Source organism: Nipponia nippon, unplaced genomic scaffold, assembly GCF_047370975.1.
Source record: "Nipponia nippon isolate SJK-2023a ecotype South Korea unplaced genomic scaffold, ASM4737097v1 scaffold_32, whole genome shotgun sequence".
Lineage (NCBI taxonomy): Eukaryota > Metazoa > Chordata > Aves > Pelecaniformes > Threskiornithidae > Nipponia > Nipponia nippon.
Genome location: NW_028262350.1, coordinates 4,745,790 through 4,764,114, shown reverse-complemented (window position 1 = coordinate 4,764,114; position 18,325 = coordinate 4,745,790). Strand labels below are relative to the sequence as shown.

At 42.8% G+C, this 18,325-nt stretch overlaps 1 protein-coding gene and 1 long non-coding RNA gene across 5 annotated transcripts in view; both read right to left on the bottom strand.

The window, feature by feature from the left end:
- LOC104012265 (acid-sensing ion channel 2) overlaps positions 1 to 18,325 on the bottom strand; it is a 505,120-nt gene that overhangs the window by 331,967 nt on the left and 154,828 nt on the right. The window lies entirely within an intron of this gene.
- The window catches only part of LOC148054289 (uncharacterized), a 208,372-nt gene that overhangs the window by 139,665 nt on the left and 50,382 nt on the right, over positions 1 to 18,325 (bottom strand). For both annotated transcript variants that reach the window (XR_015707436.1, XR_015707437.1), the window contains exon 2: positions 8,482 to 8,613. This is a non-coding gene — a long non-coding RNA (uncharacterized LOC148054289). The remainder of the gene's footprint in view (positions 1 to 8,481; positions 8,614 to 18,325) is intronic.

Sequence of the window (18,325 nt, the reverse complement as noted above, 5' to 3'; positions counted from 1 at the left end):
ATCTCATCCCTCCTTCACATTAGGACAAAATCCCCTTCTAATCAGCCCAACTGCAAGTACATTAAGAATCAGTCAATCTGTCCTTGCACCATCAACAGGCTCTGATGCAGACACAGTTCCAAGGAGGATTTTCTCCATGCACTGATATTATAATAGACAGGATTAAAAATGGCTCAACAATGTCGTACAACAGTCAGCGCTGCTCAGACACAGCACAGCTGAGACGTAGGGAAGAAATGGCCCAGAACCCATCTACGTGCATAAGACTTCCCATGATTATACTGTGAAAATCAGCTCTGCTTGAAGAAACAGGACTCATTTTTCCCCAGAAACGGACTTTATTGTTCCAAAATTTTCACTCTGTAACTTAGCAACATTTTTCCTCAGATGAGGAGCTGTTCTCAAATATATTCTGAAATGCAAAAGTCCTTGAATTTTGAGCAGTTTTATGTTTCCTTGCATACAGAAATGCATGGCAGACAGACAGATGCATCACTGCTACAGACGATGACGGCTTCTTCCTCCAAGATTCAAGAGAGGCCAATTACTTCCAAGCCATTTTGCCTTTTCCTATCTGCCACTGTTGCTTAATCGATGGTCTCTGTTTAATGAGGCAGAAAAACAGCAAAGAGAACAGCAAAGGCTTCATTCAATAGAGGAATATTTCACATTTAACCATGTCTGGGAGGGAAAAAGATTAATTTGCCCTGGAGCTTGGACTGTGAAAGTCCTCAGACTGTACAGCACCCAAGGTGGACCCAGGCTCTCTCTGGTAAATGTAAGCCAGGACTCCACATTGGTCTAAAAGGATTCTAATTCTAAATGGGGAAAACTTTTAAGAAATTTAAAAAAAAAGAAATCACTTGTCACTTTTCACAAAGCATCTTCATCACAGGGCAGCCTGAATAGCATGACTGTAGAAAGATCCTCAGTTTTAGCCCACAGACATGATTCCTAGCTTCCCCCTCACTCATTATCTCCCTGGAAGTTGTGTCTTTTTTATGAAGCTGCTTCTCCCTGTTCTAGCCCACACACAGCTCTTTCTCCGTCAGTGAGAGGTGCCAGGGCAGTGGTGGTGGGCTTGGGTCTTGGGCATCAAGCGCTGCTGGTGAGCACAGCTCTGTGTGGACTGCAGTGTGTACAGGGAGTTACGCAGCAACGAAAAGGTCATGATACGGCGTTTCAGGGGATGTAGAGAACATAAAAAGGGAAAGAAACACCTGGGATTTCTAGTCTTGCAGCATAACAAAGATGAAGGTACTAGAAAAGCCTGGTGACAGTTCTAGAAACGCCTGGAGAATCCCTCTGCACAACAAGGGGCACAGGACCCAACCACCCTATTTCCTCTCCTTCCTAGGAAGGGACTCAGGATCCCTCCCGCTGCTTTCTTCCATCAACTTCCAGCAAGTAACACAGGACTCCTCTTTGCTGGAATTTGAGGAAGGACTTTTGGGGAAACAGGAGAAAACTGGGAGAAAGTCATGCCCAGCCCATAGAAGCAGCCATAGCTTCCCAGCTCTCCAGTGCTCCCACAACTGAATTTCAATTTTATAGGAACGCCAGGGGGCCTTGAGCTGATTCTATTGGGAAGTTGCCATTGACCTCTGCCTTCCTAAATCCCAGCAATTCAGTAATGCTGAGAATCCCAAGAACAGCATGATGTCTAGACCAGTGGAAAAGCACCTTGTTCTGATTAGCTTAAATCTAAATAAAATAAAATGAAATAAATCATAAGAATTGTGATACCTGGACTAGTTCAGGGTCCAGTTGGTAATTCACAGGCTGTAGCTTAGCAGCTGCCATTGCCTCCAGTAAATATGCAGGGATAGCAATCAGCTGGTATTTAATTAAACCACAATTACTGTCTCATTAGCTCTAAACAGAATTCTTACTGTGGAGCCTTCTTTTGATCACTGGCACATGCTTCCCCAGGAGGCTTTGTTTTATTTGGGATTGGGTGGAGGGGGGAATAGATGAACCGGAGGCTGGGCTGATGGAAATGACCCCTGGCAATGCCAAGACCACACCAATGTTTGCAGCATCAATAAGAGAGATATTTTGAATACTTCCACAGATCATGGTTTGTGTGCAATCAGTAGAAACATCTAAAGTATGCTTCGAGTCACCAGCCCTTTGTTTCTTGAGCAGGCGGGGGTGGGGGTGGGTTTTATTACTGCTGTTGCCATGTGGTTGTTCTAAATACTCCATCCCTAGAAAGGCAAAGACAAGGGGATTTGTATTAAACCAAGTACACTGATAAGGCTCTTTCTCTTACACACCAGGTAACTAATTGGTGGCAGTCAACTGACAATTCTTTAGCCACTAGCTTTTCTTTTGTTTGTTCTTTAAAGCTCTATCATATAAATTACTTTGTGTTTGTAATTTACTTGTTTTTCCTTTCTTTTCCTCTACAGCAAAAATAATAGCAACAGCCTTCATAAATCACACAAGAAGGTAAAAAATCCAACATCTGCCTATGGAAGTGAAAGGGGCAGGGGAAACGAAGCCAAAAAAAGAGGAAGGTTCAATTCACCTATAAAAGCATTTGGCTCGCTGATAATTCTTAGTACAAAACTAGAGAAAACCCACGAGCCTACTGACTGGGGTACCGACTGCCAACAGGAATGAGCCACACGTAAGTTCTGCCACTAATTGGAGTGGATTTATGTCAGCAAGCAAGAAGTAGACATCATTGTAAAGGAACCAGCGTAAGAGTTGTTAAAATACTATGGTCCTGGATGTTTACTTTCCACATCTCAGAGAAACATCCTCTGTTTTGGGCTCAGTGAGCATCTTTCGCTATTAAGAGAAAAAGAAATTAAAGGACTCAGGTTCATCCCAACACAGAACAAGGTAACTTTTGAGCTCCCAAAATTCCTGCAGGACAGGAAAGCTATTTTCCTCTCTGTTACAAGGCCAGGGGACACTGGTGCGTGATTATAGCAAGATTGTGTATTTTGTAACAGCATAGGCGTCTTGAGAACTTAGAAGTGAATCACGGTGTCATGGCTACCGTTGGTTTTGGGAAGCCTGCATGCCCTTGAGACCATGCTGCTCCACCTACAAATTACCTACAACATCTCTATCCCTGTGAGATACTTGGTTCCTTCTACAGCAGACTCCAAGCCAACTTGACAACTCTCTGGTTCCCTCTCCAAGATGGATGGGAAGCACATTCATATGTAGGCAGAAACAGAGTTACGTGTACTCTGATATTTTGGCCATATTGAAAGTTTCCCTATGGATTTCTTATTTTGCTCACTGAGACCTGCCCCAAAGATATTTCTGAAGGTCAATAGTCTGAGTGTTTGGCAAGTTTGGTCTCAATACCTTTATTTAAAATTTGGCTTAGATGTAGTCAAACATTCTCCCTGACTTAGAGGTAACCACTTCTCTTAATTGACAATCTTTCACTAAAACTGGTATGCTTCTGGGAAAAGTTGATTTTTTGACAGCTCAAGATTTCACTGAAAAGTCCCAAACCTCTCTGCAGATGGGACTTGGACAAAATTCCCTCTACCAAGAATCACAGTTTGCATTTTTCTTAATACCCTGGCTCCTAGAGATACGAAATTAAATGAAGTCTTCTTCATTTTATTTTAAATGCTTAATTTTTATACATAATGATTTTGAAAGAAACGCAACCCTTAACCAATAGAAAGAAAAATTCCAACAGTTTATCTTTGAAAATATTTCTCGATTGTTCAATCCATGTCATGAATGGTAGGGGAACGTAGACTCATGATTTGAGTGACTGAGTCTGGCAAATCTCAAACGACGCAAGAAACCATTCCCAAGACAATGCCGAAGCTGCGATTTGTTATTTCAGAAGCTGTTCTATAAAGGCCTCAATTCAGCACATTACATATGGCGATGTTTATCTTTAAAGATATATGTAGTAAATCCCCTTGAAATCACTGGAACTGCTCATATGCTAAAAATCAGGCACATGCTTAGGTATCTTGCTGAGCTGATGCCTAAGGATCATGATAAGCTTAATAAGCATTCATCCTAAACACTGTGAAAATATAAGCTGTGAAATTCTCATAAAAAAATAAGAGGCCTCAAGACATCCAGAGATGAATCATGAAAAACAAATTGGCAAGCCTCTTATTAAAGCAAGAGAAAACACAACATCATGCAATCAGAGCAATAAAGAATCTCCAGCTCCCCATCAGCTGGAATAATCAAATCAAAGCAACATAAAAGAAATAATGGCAGACAATCAAAACCAAAGGAGCGCAGCACCTAATGATTCCTGCTTGGAATAGTGTGCATCTGTTTGGGAAACAAATTCTTCCTCAACTCATCAAAAAAACTGCTCCGTGTAATCCATGAATGACAATACCTGAAGGAGCTGTACATCTTGAAACCATGCTGGGCTCACTGGTGGCCCTCCCAAGCAGGGCAGGGCTCCATGCCCATCAGCAGCAAATCTCTAGACTTCGATCCAGAATACGCACGAGCAAGAGGGCTGCATTTCTCTGAATTAGCCAACGCATGCAGAATTTCCACGAACAAAATCTTGGATTTTGCACTCATAATTTTCCATGGGTTTCCAGATTGTGTTCCTAGGCTGGAGCGTTGCTTGGGGGAGGTTGCTTATTTCTGATGGAATCAAGATGATTTGAATAATACCGAAGAAATTTGTCAAGTTTCCCATGATGGGCTTTACTGACTAGTTCAAAGGAAGAAACATAGTTTTCCTTAGAAAAGGGTCTGTCTGCACAAAAACTCCATACCACACAAAAACTGCATACTCCAGCCTTACCTGAAATGGGAGAGGTGGAGATTAAGAGTTAAACTCCAACATGAAACAAAAAAAAATCACAGCTCTGGAGGAGTGGCGGGTAATGCAGCAGTGGAGGATTAAAAAGTAGAGAGCCTTAGCTAAGAAGGGTACATTGCAGCAGCGCTTATTGAATGACGAGTGTACTTCATGAAAGGGAATCTATCAGCTTAGCACTTCTTTGCAAGATCATGCAGTGAGGTTCAGTAGCTTCTATAATACAATTACTCTCTCCAAAAGACCAATTCAGAAAGCAATTACACACCATTAGCAATGTATTTCCAAAGGCCTCAGCTCACCCAAGAGAGCCAGCCACGCAGCTGGACTACGCTACTGTTCCGTGCCACTTATACCTGTTGTTCCGGAGTCAGGAAGATACCACTGAGAGCACCGCTCTGATGATGTTACACAGAGAAGTTCAGGCGATTAGAAAATGCAATAAAATCAAGAGGGACAAGGCTGGACAGGGAAACCCCAGCAGTTTAAATATATCACTTAGAGACCTTTGCAAGGCCATTTTTAAGGTTTTTCTACACCAGAGGCAAAATAAAGGGAAGGAGAGGATTTTTAGGTGTTAGCTCTAACTCTCCTCACAGATGAGCTCTGGTACTGCATTTTTCCACACCAGTTATGTTTATTAAGCATCGCTTTTAAACGGAATTAAAACTTTTAAAAAGACATTTGAAATACAGGAGTTCACACATGGCTGGTCCAAAATAGCTGATCGAGAATGGCTTTACCTGCAGACAAGCTGAAAGCACAGTTAGCTCACCACAGATTAGCCTCTGTCCAGATGCCGTGGCTCGTGTTGGCAACGAAGGCACGGCAGTGTGGTTTTCGCCATGGATTGCATAGTTTTCATTGGAAATACAAAGGATCCTGGGGCAAGCTTACGCTATCCACACCCAAGGCTACACTTGCTGCATGCCCACCTCAGTACGCGAGAGCCAGCAAGTCTGTGTCCCTCCATAATACAGTCGCTTCTCTTGCAGCCACTTAGTTCTACCTGCGGAAGCAGCTCACACCTCCGGCTCAGCTGCACTCACAAATTTACCCGGGATAGTGGAACCCCGTACTGGCTCCAGCAATGTCCCCCTACCCACGTGCGAGAGATTTCTGTCCCACACAGAACTGACGGCTCAGTGAGATTAGCCGCTGCAGAGCTCCACAATTCATAACTCTGGGCATTCGTGTAAATTCCCACTGATTCCTATTAAAGGTCTGTTAAACTTAAGATAAAAAGCACCTTTCACCTCTTCTACCTTTTACCACACATAATGATATAGACTGAATAACAATACACGTATTTACATTCAATTCAATTTTTCCTGATTGCTTTCAGACCTCTGAACTGTAAGAAAATGATAGGACGGTTAAACACCTGATCTTTATTAGATTCATTCTTCATCAGAGTTATATGAAGATTATGGAAGTTACTATAAGAAATATTACACATTTCCATGGTTCAAAACGTCAAAATACAGGGTTTATACCCCTTGGTAATGTTCACAATAGAAGTTTCTCAACCAAGCCATGCATGTAGCAGTTTCTATACTCAATATTTTTCTCTCTGACTTGACATAAACAGTTTAAAGGACATGTCAAAGATGTCTTCTTCGCAGAATGGTTTTCCTGTCTCTAACTACTCTGCTTGTATCCCCAGACCATGGAAATTTAGATATGCATCAGTAAACTCTATCTACTGGCTAGGTACTTCACAGTATTTCTCATGTGTCTTCCTCTGTTGGTTACAGTTACACTTGCATTATAATGTCACTAGAGGAACTCGCTGTAAAGATTAACTTGGCAAACATTTGGAAAACACAGCCTGACTTCATTAATGTCTCACAAGGACACTCACTGGACGCCAAACCGTCTCTGTCTCCTCCATTACAAACAAATCAGCCGCATGCAGAAGTGTCTTACAAAGTCAAGGGCTTTGTTAGCAAGAACCACCTGACCTCTGTTACAGCGAACTTTTACAGGTTTACTGTACTTATTTATCCAAATATCCAAATTCTTGTTTCTTTTGCAGAATTTATACAAGCTGCAAGGGAGGGATCTCAGCAGGCTTACAGTTTTTCTCTTTCTAGGCCTATTACAGCAAAACATAAAACATCTTGCTGTCTTTAGCAAAGCGCTGCCAAATGGTAGCATAATAAGGATAGTCACCCTTCAGTGTACCTGTAGGTATGCATGGCTTCTTAGCAAACCAGCTGAGAAAACCTCTTCTCAGAAGATCTCAAATAAAATCCAGCAGACTGATGGGCAAAAAGTTTCTAGAGGAGCTTTCTGTGGCTCGGCTAGTCAGAACCCAGTGCCAATTCAGAAAATGCTGAAGAGCAGGAAAAAACACCACCTTCTTTAATAAACTCACCTAATAAGCAAGAAGTAAAAGAACAGCACTTGTCCAGAGCCTACGGACCTTTCTGCTGTTCTTAGTGCTTTGTTCTGCCTTGTTCAGAGCTATGTGGCTTTAAAAGCATTTGGGAGCCAGGGTATTGACTCATAGGAGGTGGTAGATTCACCTGGGTTGCCGACACTGTTAAATTTTTGTCTTCTCAAAGACGATGTGCTGCTCCTCCTCACAAAGATAATTAAGATAACATAATAGCAGGGAGGAGATAGGAACCTACCTTCCAGAGCTCCCTGCCACGAGCCTTATATAACGGGAGGCCTAGATGGGATGTACCTCTAAAACTGTTCCCAGCTTATCCTCCTCATCCTGCTTTCTACTGCTCTGCCATTTGTGTTAACCCCTTCCTCCCAGCCAAAATTAGCCTTTCCTGGTGGAAAAAAAAATGAGTTTATTCCTTCCTTCACTCAGCCTTCACTTTCAAGTCTTCTGAGGTTCCCCTGAACCCTCTGGCAATGTGATCTCCCTTCTTGATATGCCCTTTAATTTTGACAAGGTTTATTAAAGAATAATTAAGGAAACCTTTGGCTACCATGAAGATGAGACTCTTAAAGACCTCAAATACCCCATCTGTCATGAAATCCATAAAGAAATAAAAAGCCCAAATGGCAGAGCATTAAGGATTTGACTATTTGAACCTTAGCAAGGTGCTCCTGGTTTATAAGCCCACCCACCCACGCTATTACGTGTCAGAGCAATACTTAAATGCTTTGCCGATACACTTGCAGAAGTAACACAGATCTGGTTTTGGTACAAAAATAAACGCAGCAGCACTACCTTCTAAATAATTTGTGGCTCCCAGATGAGTTTTCTGCACCAAGAAGGCAGGAGATCATTCAGGGAGAAACGAAATTATAAACCCAATCTCCTTCTGTTGAAGAGAGGCTGATACTTCAATTATTTATGTGGGCTTTAAATATTTAGCTTGGCACTTATACCCTTAAGGAAACTATAGTTACCAGTTCATCATTACAAGGAGACCATCATTTATTCATGGCATCAATAGGAACACAAAGCAGCAGTAATGCTGCGTTCCTGTGTGTGCACCGTGGGGGTGAGGGCGTACAGAGCCTCTGTCCTTCTGGAGGGAGCAACCCAATTTTTGTGGTCAGCACAGTTACTCATAATACAGGTACATTGTCTTGAAGCTGTCTGGTATTGAAAAAGGTGAGTCCAAGAAACAGGCAGTGATCCAAACAGGAGGCCGAGTACCACACAGGTATCTCGGTGTGCTCAAGTGCGTGCGTGATTGTAGAATGGAAAAAAAGCCACCTACCTGCACTGAGCGTAATAACTGAAGTCACTGAAGAGTTTTGGTGGGCTACTGTCTTTTACTGACAGGTGATGGTAGAGATGCTGACTGTGACCAGATTTCTAGCAGCAGGAACTGAACCTGGGACCTTGTAACCTGAAATCAGAAATATTTATGCCTTCCCTAAGAATCTTGGTTTTAGCAAAGCCTAAAGCAGGCCTATAGAGCGGTATATAACGATGATTTTGCTTTGCCCTGGGTAACCTCATTTCATGGTAGGGTAGGAAAGTCCAGTTTCCATTGGCATCCTTTGGGGAAGTTACCAAGAGGCAGATGCTGCTCAAGTCATTCCATTTAAATTAAAAAATGAATAAAATTGGAGAAATAGTCCAGGGAGGCTGGCACATTAACTCATTTTCAACAATCAGAGTGGGAAGCATCCTTCCAAAGCATGGCAGTAAAATACAATGTTAACCTATTTTTATTATCCTGAAAGCCCTTTATTGCCCTTTATGTCTCTTAAATTTTCTTTATAAACAACGCATAAGGTTAGCATAGAATGAATTCAATGCAATCAACCTTGTTTCAGGTTTAACTGAATGGAGAACAGCCAAGCAAAGGTGTAGACTCAGCTTTTTATAGCGTTCATAACTGTGACGCAGAAGCCTTACATGTCCCCCTTCTCTTAAGAAAGCTGTACCACCACCCCGTTAGCCTACAGACATACCTACAAAAGAGCTTATACTGACAACATTTTTAGAATGAGCCAGTATATTGATTATCCCTTCCCTGGCAAGCAGATGGCTGTCCCCACTCCTGAGTCGCATCGACTGAAACCTCTCTAACTCCTCGCCTCCCTGAGCTCTGCTACCAGCACCCGCAGTATTCGCAGCTCCTTGTGTCCTGGTCCTTTTGCCCTGAAGATCATTGGCAATCCCTCTGTTGCAAACGTTTGGGCATCTTTACTTTCTATCATCGTTTATCACAGCCACTTCTTCTGGCAGCCATACAAATATAATTTGACATGCTGTAACATCTGCATTGCATTTCATTTGTATTATTTTATTTTGAAACACTACCTGCTCCAGGACTCAGATTGCTCCATGCCCCATTATAAACTAGACAGAAATATAATGAAAATTAATTGTACTGAGGATGGGTCTCAGCAGATGCTAGGACACTATCAGTGGAGTTCTTATGGGGAAATAACGCTCTTATGACAAGAAAGGGCAGCTGGATTCATAACTTGAACAATAATTGCATTAATACTCATCATTAAGAACTCCCTTGTATCTGTAGTGTGAAAGGGAGTGGTGATTTTTGTAAGCCCACTACTTGTCAGCCACCTAAAGGCCTGCTTACTGGTATCCTGCATCTTAAAAAAAAAAAAAAAAGCATTTCCTATTCAATACAGCTGTGAAATATATGTAGTTTTACATGTGTCTGGCACCTAGGTACCCAGTGAGTCTTCTATTGGATTTACTTTTAATGTCCCCTTTCAAAGGAAGTAATTGATTATAATATGATCATTTATTTATTTTTAGGTGCCATGTTAACAAATTCACTCTCACTGTACCTGCACTCTCACTCCTGAAACGTAGATTCATGGAGGCAATGCAAATCACCAAAGAAAATCCCTGATGGAAGAATCGCAGTCCCACAGAGCGAGTGGAAATAAGAAACAACGTCAGGAGACAGGAGAGCCTGCTGGAGCCGAGGTTCCCTCCCTCCTGCTCTTTCCTTAATTGGATTATGGAGCTGTGCAGTGACGGATGGGGGAGTGCGCCCAGACAGGTCACAGCCCAGACAGCCACACGCTGCACGAGCCAAATGATTTAAAATAGCTGAACATTAAAGCCCGAGGGTCTGTAAGAAGCCAAAATCGTCAATGTTTCTGATCCCCCTTTACATCCCACACTCCCTCGCCCCTTGGCTTTGTCAAGCATTAGTAAATAGTTCTATCACTGACTCAGAGGAAAATCTCAAATAATTGCTAATTTAGCAACAAATACAGCAGTCTATGAAGTGGTAAATATTGATGAGGCCAAGGTTCCAATACAGGGCAACACAGAACACTTAGTGAATGAAGACTAATTGAACTGCATTCATTTTAAAGAAGAAAGAAAGGTCATATATCAAAGAACAAAGGCAGAAGAAATATACCTAATGCTTGCTGAGGTGATCAGAAACTGCTGTTATAGAATTGGATTTTACAATCGAAGACTGAATTCTCAAGAAAGGAAAAACCAGTTGGGGTCACAGCATTTAAGCTTTGGTTCTCCCAGCAAATTCTGGGTATACAAGCTGGACAGTTAGTGGCATAGAGAATGATTCCCACCTTTCCTCCTTTGCTTGTTACTGTATCCCATGTGTGGCAGAAGAAATAAGAAAATTTGATGTTCAGACTTCCCAGTGTAAATGGAGAAAACCAAACACTTTCCGTGAACATTTTCATACAGTCAAGGAAGTCCTTATTTCATTTTCTATCAAAGAAGTTCTTACTGAAGAATTTTGCCTATGCCATCTCCGTATGTACTTATTCTCACATTTATAAAGAAAGAAATTTGTCTATAAAGAGGCTCCAGAAAGATAAATATCAGCGACTAGAGCCTACTGACTGACGACAATATTTATCCTGGTCCGGTTGCCCTTTGTGCTAGGCAGCAGTAACTGTCTCGCTTTCCTCCCTCTGAAGCTCTCGGTACAATCTCACTTGTCCGGGACTGCAGCACCATTGAGCACTGTTGTGTTTACCCCACCAGGAACGGGGCAAGTTTGAACATACCAACATGAAAGCAGCTCTAAACTAAGAAGCAAAATTCCCTTCCTGTGGAAAGAACAGTGGTGTTTGAACATTTTAAAATGCAAAAACTCCTGGCATGATGAGAAGCTCGGAACGAGAATTTCTGTTCAGGGATGTTGGTGCATATTGGCTTTGATGTCTCTTCCTCTTCCCTTGCCAAACACAGCAGCAGAACCACTTGTAGTTTGTATGATTCATCACGATGCTTTCTCGTGACTAAACCGCATCGTGGACATCTCATGACCACAGCGTAGGGCAGAAGATTGCTTTTGGCAGAGAAGTTTTACCCAAAATGCAGTTAAAAAAAAAAAAAATCAGGAGGCACACAATCAAAAACCCTACAACCCCCCTGCACTACTGAGACATTTCAGGTCCAGACTGATGCCTAAATCAACACAGTCCAATTTGCCAAATTGTTTCCTGGCAGGAAAATCAAAGCTGGTTTAGTTTGTCAGCTTTGGCTGTATTGACATTTTCCCACATCAAAGCTTCATTTTGCAAGAGCCAGCTCTGCTGCCCAGAAACACTGACGGAGCAGAGGAGCTTCCTCAGCCCCACTGCTCAGCTGAAGCCATGCCCTGCGCAGAGCACTCCAATAACCCTCCTGGCCAGAGAGGCTGGAGGGAGAGCTAAGACAGAAGATGGAGGGAGGGGAAAATAGGCAGTTCCCGTGATTTCCACTTCAGCTTCTTCCTTTTGCTCAGAGATGATCTAGGAATTAATTGCCTCAAATCCTAGTATTTAAAGTATATCCCAAAAAGTTTGGTTCATTCCTCCAAATTTCGTTCTCAAATCTGAACCACTCTGTCAGTGAAAGGAGAACCAAGGGAACGTGACTGCCAGCAGGTGTAAACAAAATCTACAAAACCAGCAGTGGCTGTAGAGCTGGTGACATTCTTCCCTTCCTCTAAAGGAAATGTCTGCTTGTTGCACTGTACTGTATTCTTGCAAGGGGATAATTACATCAATATTCCTTGGTAAGACAAGCCTGCTGTCACTGTAAATTTGACACAGATTAATATTAAACTGGATTTAAGATGCTGGTTTTCCATGATGTGCTTGTAATTACCTGGCTAACAGCAATGACTGTGATAGAGCAGTATTGTTAGTTACTCAAGGAAAATTAAAATCAAATCCCAAGTCCACGTTCACTGAGAGCTTGTCTAGGAAATTCAGTTCAGTTCACGCGAAGGATTTGCTTTCTTTTGCCACTGAAAGCACAAACGGTTCTTGTCTTCAGCTACCAATCTGCAACACCAGCGTGGAGGAGCCTGAGTAACATCCACATAACCTTTAAGTGCTAGCGAGCGGCTGACTGCTGACCCCAGGGCCGGACCGGGCCTTCCCCACAGCAGTAATGATGATGTGTTGTCAGGACTAACAACCCACGATGAGCAGAAAGGGACAGGAATATCTACGGGAAAACTGTCTCAGCAGTGCTCTCTATCTTGTCCAAAAGGGAAACTGAGACAATACCAGAAACCAGAGCAGTGCTCGGAGGAAAAGGGTCTAAATCTGACTTGTAAACCACTTGTAGAAATTACATTATTCCTGACTACAGTCAGAAATAAGAAGTTGGGCTTAGATTGTTTCTCAGGTTTCCAGAAGTCACTGGTGGCCTTTTATACTTATAGTTTGTCTTTAAAAAAAAAAAAAAAAAAACATATATACACAAACACATACATAAAACAAACTTTCTCTGTATTGAAGCACAGTACCATCAACTCGTGCAAAATTAGCTTGCAATATCATCACCACTGCTGTTTACTTCTTCAGCATGTCACTCCTAACTTTCTATACTCAACCATCAAATTATCCCTTCACGTAAAGGGAAGAAAAGAGAATTACAGTCTTCAGCAGAGAACACAAATAGAAAGGAAGGTTGAAATTCAAAGAAAGCTTCCAAAACTTCAAAGTCCTTAGCTCTCCTTTCTAGAAAACTCCAGGAAACACCCCCTATTAGGGTGACAAGCGAGGCAGCTGGGGTGGCGGCTTAGATGCCCCTGGTGTGTCCCAGCGGGGCCTGACTACTTGACTCACACTGATGGTCTGGCGAGTAAATCCCCTCAGCATCTTCACTCTCAACGTGCAGCGACGCAGCCCTGAGCTCAGTGTAGGTAACCTGCCTACCTGCCTTCTCCACACCGCACGCACGCACCACGCACGCATGTCCGGGGAAGGGAGATGGCGTTTGCATCCTTCACAACAACCACAGCAAACCCCAAATCTCGGATCCTTCAGCATTTCAGCTTAGTAACCGTGGTCTTTCGGAACTGGGCGCATCCCTTGCCTTCCCCGCCCCATCTGCTCGGCAATGCTAAATAGCTAGAACAAGACTATTAGAAAGCCCAGGCGACAACTAATTGTATTTAGAGCAAAAGAAAGCACACAGAGTATCTGGTCCATGCTATATTCCTACTTGCTTTAGGATTTGACTCTTAGTTAGGGAAGAGTATTTCTTTCTTAATTAAACAAATATCTGCCAGCTTGGTAGAGTACGTCTCAAACTTTAAATGGTAAAAAAAAAAATTAGTATTTCTTTTCTTTTTTTGTTGCATTGTAGACATTCTTGCTTCAGCTGAACCTTTGAAGTTAGATGCCCTGTATTTAACATCTTTATTGCAATACCCATTACTGATATTACAGAGGGATCACTAAAAACCAGAACACAGACACAAGAGACGAGTAGTAGACCCCAGGCTGAGCCCTAGCATTAATGAATCAGCGGAACGGCAGCAGTTTCGATCAGTACAGGACTGACTCCATAGCAGACAGGGGACTACAACTGGAAGCCCAAGCCAGCTGTATCCTCGAGCTTCCTTCAGTGAAAAAAGTGTTACAGGTTTAATACGACACAAAAGCAAAATTCCGCAGCAAAAGCTAGCGGTGATCTACACACGTGCGCCATGCACTCAGATCTCTGCTTCTCCCTCAACTATTCACACACCAATCTGACAGAAATTTCTAGCCCTGATGACACGCCAGTAATCACGTAACTCGGGACTGCTGCGAAACGCAGTGGCTCCGCCTTACCTCTGTGCTCCTGTCACATCCATAAAGATTTTATAAGTTCCTTGTTTCACTTTGGGCAATAGAAACTGCTGGATTTTTACTTTTACATATCAGATTTAGCAGGGATGTCAAACGCAGAGTTGGAAGACCAGATTTAAGAACCATAACTAACTTTCTCTGTCCAACAACCAGTAGTATCCTGCTACTAACTGTATCAGCAGTCATTGGCCTACACAGATATGGATACGCACACTGTGATATGAGAGAAATTTTTATAAAACACAGATGAGTCAAAGGGCCAAACTCATCTTTTTCAGTGCACCTGTATGTCAGGCCAGTGTTCAACTGAGGAATAAAAGATCATCAAGCTGCAGTGTCATGAGGTCAAGGACAGAGTTCTCTCTCCAATGCCCAATCATACAAATAACGATGCAAGGCCAGTAGCCTTGTGTAGTATCGGAATACTCTACAGTATCAGAAATGGTTTCCTTAAAGCATTATACTTTGAAGAATCAGCTGGTTCCAGCAGATGAAAGAATCTATGGTTTTCCATTAGCGCACTTACCACCATAGTATTTAGAAAGGCATACACAGTCTTCAAGAGAATTAATCGACTTTCTCAGAAGTATCAGGTATCAGCCACAGCTGGTGGTAGATATTAGATTTGCTAAGCCAGGTCACCAGTTGAGAAAAGTGATCAGATTCTGCATTCTTGCACAAAATTGAAATGTATGTACCTAGCTGGGGCCAGCCATAAGTCCTGCACTTCTTTTTTCCAGAAATGATATTCATAATGGTTTGGATATTCAGCAAATCCTAATTGTGATTTAATGGCTTGCACTGTAATTAGCCTCCAGGGAAAAGTACTTTCAATTAACCAGTGTAAACATACCATCTAGTTACACCATTACATGTTCTGCTAAATTTCCTGATTACGAGCTGGAAGTCATATAGCATGGGGCCAGAACTCATGGCACAGAGGAAAAGCACGGCTGTGACTTGAAATCATCCCTTTTCTCCTCTCCACGAGAGTGCCTGGTAGTCCCAAACGTCTCCTGCTACCATGGCTAGGAAGGATGTGCCTTGGTTTGCGAGTTTGTTCGTTGGCACTGAGCCGCCGGCTGCTGCCTACCGAGGCACAGTTCTCTGATGGATAACCTCGCTCTCATGCCTAGATCCCAGCAAGCAGACAGCACAAGGCAGATCTCGATGTGCCCACGCATGGGGTATGTCAGAGGAGTAATGGGGCCATGAAGCACAGGAAGACTTCACTGCCTTATGTTCTTACTCTATTTGTCCTCATCAGCTGACAGAGAAAGATAATTAAGATGGGTCTCTTTCCCCTGGTACCAGGTGAATGTACATGGCATCATTCTTTCTAGAAGCAATAAAAAAAACCCTCAGAGTGAACATACCGCAGGTGTAAGCTACTTCTGAAATTTAACCAAAGGCGAATAGAACCTGAATCAGAGCTACTGACTCCAGCAGTCTCTGGATGTGGAAGCAGGAGCCCCTGTGGTGTCTGAGAGCTGCTCTAAGACAGATCAGATTTCTAGCAGGGTGCATTTACTATTTTGCCCCTCACCTGAGTTGTGTCAGTTCAGCGGTTTTTTAAACTGCTTTTCCAGCATGTCACACAGGCAGTTCGCAAGGGGGAAAAGACTGAGGGGGGCTGGAAGAGGGACTGTCCGAGGACTGAGTTCATGTGGTTAGGGGAGGTACAGACCCCCAACATGCTCTTATCTGGGAGAGGGGAGGCAAGATTTGCCCCTTTAGAAATGGGCAAGGCTTATTGCGGGATGTTGCCTAATTCGGCCCTTGGGTTGTTCCAAGTGATGCCTTTTTATAAAGCTTAGTTTAGGAGGCAAGGAAGGGGAGCAAAGTCCAGCACACTCCTCCTTGCACCTGCTTCACTCCAAGACAGGTCTGTGTCTTCTGCTCAGGACAACCAGGACTGCAGAGTGGAAAGGCCAATTCTGCAACGCTTCCCCCAGGCAATTCCTTTGCAGCTCTGCACATAAGCCGAAAAGCCAGACTCGACAGCTTCCTGGAGCTACAGGGAAGTGCAAGACATCCCATCCCACTTGGGATTCTAATGTACCTTTCTCCAAGATATTCAGCAACAGGTACAATTTACACACAGCAATAACAGCCCAAAGTCACTGAATAAATTGCTGATTTTGAAATAGCAAATGACATGTTAGCAACAATGCACACTGAACAACATGCGAGAATAAAAGAATAGTTTCATAGCTCTTTTTATCCTCTCATCATGAATATTTGTGGAGGAATTCTTGCTGCCAGAGAGCTAGCATGTCTAAAAGCATCTTGAAGAGTCTTTGACAAGCAGTTCCAGTTTATAAATAGAAAGTTTTTATGGCTTTTTTTCTTTTACCATTTCCACAAAATATGGAATTTACATTTTCTACATTTCTACACTTTATTTTCTACCCATCTTTGATTTCCTCCCTCTAGGAAAAGTAGAAGTCTAAAAAAGAGTAAAAAGTAAAAGACCAGGACTGAAATATAGCAAATGGTCAGGGTCCTATCCAGTAACAAATTTTTCAGGAACTGTTTTTATAGAAGGAACCTGAAGTTGTTTAAAAACAAACAAACAAACAAAACCCCAACAAAACACAACAACAACAAAGAAATCCACACACACACACATATCACTGGGGAAAATCTGCATGCAGAAAAAAGGGTTCATGCTCTGCACAGTGAAATTTCTGAAAATGGTTGATTCCCTCTGGAAAGTCCTTACTTTTCATCAAAATAATGAAGTACTACTTTAATGAAGGTTTTGTGGAAATCTGACTGCGCTTCTCTACTCCCAGTTAGTGCACTGGTGGTTGCAATGGCACTCAGCGCAGCTGACTCTTCACTCCCATCTCCCCACCGCAGCCTTCCCACTCCGCTGCTCTTCTCCTTCTGTTGTACCAGCCGCCTGGAAGACCGGCGTCCACGACGCACAACACTGCCATGTTGTCAGTGGTTGTTACCTGGGCTGCTGTTTCAAGCAACAGTTTTAAAGTGAGGACATACAGTTGGCCAGCGTGATCCTTCAGCAAAGTTTTCTTCCTAAATCTGAATGCCTCCAACTTCAGCCTTCCTGAGTCTCAGCTACTTCTGTGCAAAATCTGACATTTTAAATTGCTGATGAAGCCATCTCGAAGGAGAAATGCCAGACTATGCATGGAAGCTGTCGAGTGCAGGTGCATATTCCTTCCTGCCAACCCTAGCACGAGAATGCTGCGCCAGCCAAGGGACAGGACGGAGACCTAAAGGCAATGCCACTCCCAACATGCTTCTCAAAGGCCGGACCTGGATCAGACTGTTCAAAAGCATTTAGGTGTCAATGAGCCCCTGCTAAGGGGGATTCTGGGCCTGTCTGTCCCAGCAGCAAGACAGGTGACCTCTGGTTTTTGTTCACATTTCGTGCCACGGGTCAGATCACCATGATCATTTTGAAGACCCTTTGCCCTCCTCAAAGGAGGCTGACAAGCCCAGGGAAACTTCCAGCCTTTGGGAAATTTCCAATGAACTGTCAAGAGTCTAAAATATAGAGAGTTGGTTTGGGTTTTTTTTAAACATAGTACCATAATTCTTCCCCTAAAGAGAGGAATCCTACTGAAAATAGTGAGCTCATATATATCCATTTTCTATGCAACTGCATCCTACGTCTCCTACAAATTTTATTTCACCTTGAATATGGACTATTTAATAAATAAAATGTTAATGCTAGGTTTCCTTCCAAGAGACTCGAGATAGTGCCTCTTTCAAGAACGCTTTCTTGTGCCAACTAGAAATAAAAGAAAAAAAATCAGAAAAGAAAAAAAATCACAAAATAAAATGAGGGCCTGGAATAGGGGCTTTTTTTGTTCCAAGAGCAATGAAGAAAAAATTGAGGCTTTGAAAAACTGGTCAAAAGACAGTTCCCTCCACTGCCCTTGTAACCCCTGCCCTCACTTTTCACCTACTCCCTCTGGTCACCCGTACTCCCGAATTAGGGATCACACTTGCAAGGCATTTATTGACCAGGATTTAATTGCA